The 7833-nt window shown below is 55.3% G+C and overlaps 1 pseudogene; it reads left to right on the top strand.

Annotated features, from left to right (window-relative positions):
* Positions 1 to 1181: 1181 nt before the first annotated feature.
* On the top strand, positions 1182 to 5218 carry LOC125516946 (annotated as a pseudogene).
* The last annotated feature ends 2615 nt before the right edge of the window (positions 5219 to 7833 follow it).

The following is a 7833-nucleotide window of genomic DNA, read 5'->3' as shown; positions in this document are numbered from 1 at the left end:
ATGAGATCGGGGACATGACGAGGAGTCTCGAAATGGTCGAGACATAAAGATCGATATATTGGACGACTATATTCGGACATCGGAAAGGTTCCGAGTGATTCGGGTATTTTCGGGAGTACCGGGGAGTTACGGGAATTCGTATTGGGCCTTAATGGGCCATACAGGAAAGGAGAGAAAGGCCTCAAAGGGTGGCCGCACCCCTCCCCATGGGCTGGTCCGAATTGGACTAGGGAGGGGGCGCCCCCTTCCTTCCTTCTCCTTTTCCCTTCCCTTTCCTTCCCTCCTACTCCTACTACTTGGAAGGGCTCCTAGTTCTACTAGGAAAGGGGGAATCCTACTCCCGGTGGGAGTAGGACTCCCCTAGGGCGCGCCATAGAGAGGGCCGGCCCTCCCCCTCCTCCACTCCTTTATATACGGGAATACGGAGGCAGGGGCACCCCAGACACACAAGTTGATCCACGTGATCATTTCTTAGCCGTGTGCGGCGCCCCAGCCACCATAGTCCTCGATAATATTGTAGCGGTGCTTAGGCGAAGCCCTGCAGCAGTAGTACGTCAAGATCGTCACCACGCCGTCGTGCTGACGGAACTCTTCCCCGACACTTTGCTGGATCGAGTCCGGGGATCGTCATCGAGCTGAACGTGTGCTAGAACTCGGAGGTGCCGTAGTTTCGGTGCTTGATCGGTCGGATCGTGAAGACGTACGACTACATCAACCAAACGCTTCCGTTGTCGATCTACTAGGTATGTAGATCATACTCCCCCTCTCGTTGCTATGCATCACCATGATCTTGCGTGTGCGTAGGATTTTTTTGAAATTACTACGAAACCCAACACCCTGACCAGACGGGATTCCTCCCTGGGCGGCGTATCTCTGAGAACATCGTTTACGCCGCCGACCTTCTCCGAGCCTGCCATTTGCGCAAGGCTCCTACTGTGATCTTTAAGATCGACTTTCGCAAAGCCTTTGACTCCGTTAATTGGTCGAGCCTTCTCATGATTTTGTCTGCTCGGGGTTTCGACAACCGTTGGTGTGGCTGGATCCACTCTATCCTTTCTACTGGCCACACCTCGGTGCTTCTCAACAATGTCCCAGGTGACTGGATCCTTTGCCGCAACGGCCTTCGCCAAGGTGACGCCCTATCCCCTTACCTCTTTATTATTGTTGCGGACGTTCAACGCATGACGCAGGCTGCAAGCGCCGCCGGCCGGCTGCAGCACCCAATCGATCCCTCCCTCCCTGGTCCCGTCTTGCAATACGCAGATGATACTTTAATCCTTTGTCGTGCCGACCTCCCTTCCGTTACTTATCTTAACACCATCCTCGATGCTTTTGCCTTGGCGACCGGGCTCACCATTAACTTCCATAAATCTGGATTTGTCCCCATGCACTACTCCTCCGAGCTATCTGCTCAGATGGCCGCTATCCTGGGATGCCCCATATCCACCTTCCCTCAACCCTACCTTGGTCTCCCCCTCTCCCCTCTAAAGCTCCCCATCTCTGCCTATGACCCCCTCATCAACTCCTTTGATAAGTATCTGTCCGGGTGGCGCGCTCTTCTCCTTTCCTCGGGCGGTAGGCTTGTTCTCTGTAATGCCGTGCTTAATAACCTTGCCACCTATTATATGTGTTCCTTTATGCTACCCCCTGGAGTGCTTGAGCAGATTGATCGTCGATGTCGTGCTTTCTTTTGGACCGGCAAGGATACTTGCTCTGGTGCTCGCTGTTTAATTGCTTGGGACAAAGTGTGTGTTGATGTGCAGGAAGGCGGACTTGGCATTCGCGACCTCCGGCGGCAAAACATGTGCCTCCTTCTCAACTTCGTCGATGCTCTTCACCGGCCCGGGTCCCCGCATTGGAAGCTTTGGTTCCTCCGTAACGTCAGGGGTGACATGGGGGACCCCTGCTCGGCGCCCTCGTTCCTCCAGACGATCATGCAAGCTGCGCTCCCGACCTACCGATCCATCACTCGGGTGCAGCTTGGAGACGGGCGCACCACCTCCTTCTGGCAGGATCGGTGGTTCCCAGGCGGCGCGCTCTGCTTCACCTTCGAGGCGCTCTTCTCCCACTCGACGCGGCCCAACGCCTCGGTCGCTGCAGTTATCCAGGGCGGCCTCGCGCTCCAGCCGAGGCTCTCCGCAGTGGCGGCCGGTCAGCTCAGTGTCGTGCATGCACTCTTGCGCGATGTTCATCTGTTGGGTGTGCATGATCATCGCTTCATGGCGTGGGGAGGTGACCTTACCTTCAGCTCCCGAGCTGCTTTTCGTGTTCTGTCGCCACACGGCGTGCTCGACCAGGATTCCATCGACATCTGGGGCTCCAGGCTCCCTAGCAAAATCAAGATTTTCGCGAGGCTACTGGTCGGCAATCGGCTTAGCACTCGGGCTAACTTGTACGCCAAAAACTGCGCCTCTTCTCCAACATGTGCCTCCTGCCAGGCGGAGGAAACGACGGACCACCTCTTCGCTGCATGTCCTCGTGTGGCTCCGGTCTGGGCTAGGCTTGGCCTGGGCACCTTCTACTCCGTTGGTGAAATTCTCTCTACTCAACCCTCGCTGCAAATTGATGCTGCTGCCTGGAAAGATGGCCTCTACATCCTGATGTGGAGCGTGTGGAAAGCCAGGAATGATGTGGTCTTCAACTCCATCATATGCGGGACTTGCGACGTCCTCCGGCGAGCAGCCGACGATACGGCTTCTGTGGTCCAAGCGCCTTTGGAGAACTGGACCGAGGAGCAGCTCCTCCTGTTTCGCTCCTTCCTTTTCCTCAGCCACCTAGTCTTCCTCCTCTCTTTTTCTGTTTTTTTTGCCTCCTATCTTGATGTTTTTTATCTCCTCAAATGGAAAACACTGTATGACGCTAAGTCGCTTTCGGGTAATATACAACCCGGTGGGGCTTCCGCCCCCCCCCCCCCGTCATTCTCACAAAAAAAACCCGTCGGAGAATAAAATTCAAGAAGCCTCGCTATGTCTTGGACATCGATACTGCTACTGGGCGTGGTTTCGTCAGTGGTCACCCTAGACATGATTGGGGATGTCGTAGGCACCAGTTACCCAGAAAACAATAAGAGTAATGATCCAAAGGATCTCTCTCTGGCCTTCGCCTTGTCCAGACTGCTGGTGCAGGCTCGAGGATGTAAACTGCAACAAGAAATCTTCTGCATTAACCGAAAGCTAGTTGAAGACTAAGATCCTTGAGGACCAGAGCTGATCGTGCCTTCAGATCATGGAGTTGCAACTATCCTTCATAAATGAGTACTTCAACAGCCGTTACCCTATGGTCTTTTGGGAAGGGTTCAATTCTCTCTTCTCAAATCTGCTTCTCTCTGTGGTGAATTTGGCTCTTGTCTGCTGGCTTATTGTGGACATCTGCAAAAACTATAACAATGATCCCCCGCAAAATCACCAGTACAATCCCCCGAAGAATCACAGGGCTAATGTGGTGCATGGGTTCAACGTCGACATGTTCATCACATTTGTATTCATTTTCTTTATGGTGTTCAAAGAGATCTGGGAGATGGTCAGCTATATAATCTCAGACTGGACAAGGTTGCTCCTTGTGTGCAGCTATGCACGGCGGAAGGAAGAGCCCACTAGAAATAGATGTATGGAGAGAACAATGTCATCCCTTTTCAGATCTAGGGTAACTACTAAGCAGTGGCATGGGCTTATTGACCAGTATGTCTTCTTGGAGTCATATGATGACAGACCAAGATTTTGGAATCTGCTTCACAAGATAACCACAGGAATGGCACCAAAGAAGGATGATGGAGCAACACTCCGTGATGCCATCGATGTGCCGGAATGTGTCAGGCCTACAATACTGAAGAAGCTCTGTGCAAGCCTAGAGAAGCCCAACTCTCCTGACACCGTACATTATCAGGCAGACAGTCCTAACATAAATCATGAGGAGCCCATCATTTGGGGTAGTCGTTTTCTACCAAAGTTCATCACATCACTGCCTGAAGCTGTTGGAAACTGAAGGGAGAAGTATGATTGGGCCTTCTATGGCCTGCCCACGTGCTCTCATGTAATTCTTGTGTGGCACATTGCAACAAGCCTCAGCGAGATGAAGCTTGCTCGGGCACATGGCGTCGATTTAAGCAAACATGGGTTCCTGGTCTCCCTCTTGTCGTACATGACAAGTTGCTGTTCATCAAAACCATATCTTGTGGATGTGGACGAGACGACGAAAGAAAAGAAGAAAGTGAATGAGAAGTTGCCTGATAAGATCCAGGAAATGTATATCACTGCCAATAGCTTGTCTCGGTACTGTGCATATCTGCTAGTTTCAAAGCCCGACCTGATCCCTGATAGCTTTTATGTTCCCAAAATGGTCTTCCAAGAAACCGTAACACAAGCTCGTGATGGTATTCGTAAGGACTGTGACTCATTACAGAAGAGGTATGAAAAACTGTTGCAAGTAGGAGTCGAGGCCATCCAAGATGCTAACAACGTCATGAAGGATGATGTCGTACGACAAGGTGCAAAGCTGGGAAAGTTACTGATTGATCAAGAGAGTGAAGAAGGCTGCTGGGAGATCCTGTCTGGGGTATGGGCAGAGTTACTAGTGCACATTGCCCCCACTTGGAACGCAGAGGCGCACAAGGAGTGCCTCGAGTCAGGAGGGGAATTCATAACCTATATTTGGGCATTGCTATGGCATTGTGGAATCGAGAAGAGGAAATTATGGCCTGAGGAAGATTTGCATGAAAATGGTGGCCCTGGAACACCACCTCAGGATAACAGTGTTCAAACTAATAGCACTCAGCATGCACAGCAGACTTGTGCAGCAGGACCAAAGAAAGAAAGAGAGGAAGCTGTCATACAGAGATCAGAGATGCAGCAAGTTGATGCAGAGGAGAGGAATGGGTGGACCGAAACGCCAAGCGCAGATACGGCTGATCATCAGAATGGGCAAGGTGGCAGTATGGGGGTCAGAGGGATGCAGAATGGCGGGAACACATGTTACTTCAATGCAGTGCTGCAGAGTCTCCTTGCACTTGATAAGCTGCGTGCAAGGATGTTAGGACCCGATGCTCTGAAAGGGAACCTTGGTCAGGAAATACAGAAGCTCTTCATAATGACAACACAATACCAATGGCACAAGAGGTGTGCTGAATCCAGAGAAGCTCTTCTTACATGTGTGCTTAATGAATTCTGCTTATGACCAGCATATTAGGGGCTTAGCCAAGTGGGTTATGGCCCAAGTATCTTAATCATTATTAGGGGCTTAGCCCAATTATCTTATCGTATTAGGATCGTTTGCTTAGGAGTCAAGTAAACCTCTCTATATAAGGAGAGGAGATGTATTAATCTAATCAAGCAAGAAGCAATCAATATTTGCTCGGCTTCCCTTAGGGAGCCGGGAGACCTAAACCCTAGCCGCCTCTTGCGTCCGCCGCCGTCGCACCAGCCGCAAGGACGGCGCCCAGCCGCCGGCCGCCGCGCAATCTCCTCCTCCCTCCTCCCTCCTTCCCTTACAGGCTACGCCCTAGACCGGGTAGAACCCTAGTTTCTACCAATTTGGTATCCAGAGACTCGGGTTCGATCATGTCGTCATCCCCACTCACGCCGCCGCTGCCCATCATCACCACCGCCCCGATGACCACGGCCGGGTCCCCAACGCCGCCGGCCCCGATCACCTCCGCGCCGCTGTCAACGATCCCCGTCTTCACGCCGGAGGAGATGTCCAGCACCTTGCGGGACCTCGTGACGGCCGTCCAGGGCATCACCCTGTACCTGGCCAGCCCGCACGCCACCCCGCCGGCTGCGCCCCCCGCCTACAGCCATCCGGCGCTGCACTGGCCGATCCAGAACGCGTCTGGCCCGAGCGGGACGCCCCTGCTGCCGTTCCAGGCGGGACACACCAGCGGGCCCCCATCGCTGCTGCACCTACAGCCGCCCTCAGCCGCGGCCCAGCTCTGGCTGTCGTGGCCGTCCCAGGGCGCGCCTGCAATTGGCGGGACACCGCTGCTGCCGTTCCAGGCGGGGCACCATAGCGGGCTGCCACCGCCGCTGCTGCACCTGCAGCCACCCCCAGCCGCGGCTCCCCTCTGGCCGCAGTGGCCCCCTACTGCCACCGCGGCTACCGCCGCGTCCGCCCACTCTCCACAGCAGCCGCTGCAACTCCAGGCACCACCTCTGCCCAGCTCCGGACTGCCGTCACCGGTCGGCCTGCCGATACACCAGGTTCGGTTCCCGCCCTCCCCGTCGCCACTACCAGCTTGGGCGGCTGGGTCTTCGCCATCGCCAGTCTACACCACGGCTCCAGAGCAGCCGACCCCGTTTCCGCAGTTCGGCGGGCCATCCGGCTCCGCGGGTCCCAACCCGGAGTACTCCGACCAGGCGCCACCCGCCTCGCTGCTCCGCACCTCCGAGCCAGCTCAACACGGCACTCCGACCCAGACACCGCCACGGTTCGCCAAGATCGACTTCGCCACCTATGACGGCACGAAGGACCCCCTCAACTGGCTCAACCAGTGCGACCAGTTCTTTCGCGGGCAGCGCACCTGGCTCGCCTCTTACCACCTCCGTGGCGCGGCACAGACCTGGTACTACGCCCTTGAGCAGGACAAGGGCAGCATGCCCCCTTGGGAGCGCTTCCGCGAGCTCTGCCTCCTTCGTTTTGGGCCCCCGATCCGCGGGAGCCGCCTGGCAGAGCTAGGCCGCCTTCCCTTCACCTCCACAGTTCAGGACTTCGCCGGCCGTTTCCAGGCCCTGGCATGCCACGCGTCGGGCGTGACGGCGCAGCAGCGGGCCGACCTCTTTGTCGGTGGACTTCCGGATCACATTCGCGTGGACGTGGAGCTTCGGGGACCCCAGGATCTCCAGACGGCCATGTACTACGCCCGCGCGTTCGAGCGCCGCGCGGTGGCCGTCCAGCAGGAGTCACCGTCCCGGGCCACTGGGTCGCTACCCTGGCCAGATCCCGCTCAGGGTCGGCCTGCTCAGGCTTCCGCGGCACCCCTCGCCGCGACCGCGGCGCGCCCGTTCCGCCGGCTCACCTCGGTCGAGCTACTCGAGCGTCGCCGCCAAGGGTTGTGCTTCAACTGCGACGAGCCCTACACGCCCGGCCACGCCTGCCCACGACTCTTCTACCTGGAGGTTGCAGACTACATTCCGGAGGACGTCGTCGCCGCCGACCTTGCCGCCCCAGCTGTCACGAAGGTGCTTGACGCTGGTTGATCACCTCGAGGAGTTCAGCAAGCGCTTCCCCACCTTACAGCTCGAGGACGAGCTGTTTGTGCAGGCGGGGATAAGTGTTATGACCAGCATATTAGGGGCTTAGCCAAGTGGGTTATGGCCCAAGTATCTTAATCATTATTAGGGGCTTAGCCCAATTATCTTATCGTATTAGGATCGTTTGCTTAGGAGTCAAGTAAACCTCTCTATATAAGGAGAGGAGATGTATCAATCTAATCAAGCAAGAAGCAATCAATATTTGCTCGGCTTCCCTTAGGGAGCCGGGAGACCTAAACCCTAGCCGCCTCTTGCGTCCGCCGCCGTCGCACCAGCCGCAAGGACGGCGCCCAGCCGCCGGCCGCCGCGCAATCTCCTCCTCCCTCCTCCCTCCTTCCTTACAGGCTACGCCCTAGACCGAGTAGAACCCTAGTTTCTACCACTTTCCCTACGATGTAAACAATATTACGTCACATTTTTTACTTAAGGCAGACCATAAATTTTAAGAACCTAGGCTTGACGTAACGACAATACCAAGATTCCAAATCCCCGATTCCAGCTTCTTGGTGTTAAAAACTAAACCTGGAAGGCAAATGGGTCCTGGTATGGATTTAAGTGTCATGAACACCAAACTGATTATTGGTTAATCGGA

This window comes from Triticum urartu, chromosome 6, assembly GCF_003073215.2.
Source record: "Triticum urartu cultivar G1812 chromosome 6, Tu2.1, whole genome shotgun sequence".
NCBI lineage: Eukaryota > Viridiplantae > Streptophyta > Magnoliopsida > Poales > Poaceae > Triticum > Triticum urartu.
The sequence above is the reverse complement of the archived record's forward strand: the minus strand, read 5'-3'. Positions and strand labels throughout refer to the sequence as shown.